The following is a 209-nucleotide window of genomic DNA, read 5'->3' on the forward strand; positions in this document are numbered from 1 at the left end:
CCCTCCAGCGGGAGGCGGGGCGTGGACGGGAAAGTAGGGCGCGGACCTGGAGGCCGAGACCAGGACTGGGCGGCCAGCCTGGCCCGGTAGGCGGGGCCAGGGCCGGGAGGCGGGGCCTGGGCGGGGAGGGCGGCCTGCGTGGGGGTAATTAGGGCTCCTGAGGGGGGGCCTGAGGTGGCCGAGAAGGTTGAATCGGGTAGGCGAGCTGG

Source organism: Budorcas taxicolor, chromosome 9 (genome assembly GCF_023091745.1).
Source record: "Budorcas taxicolor isolate Tak-1 chromosome 9, Takin1.1, whole genome shotgun sequence".
Lineage (NCBI taxonomy): Eukaryota > Metazoa > Chordata > Mammalia > Artiodactyla > Bovidae > Budorcas > Budorcas taxicolor.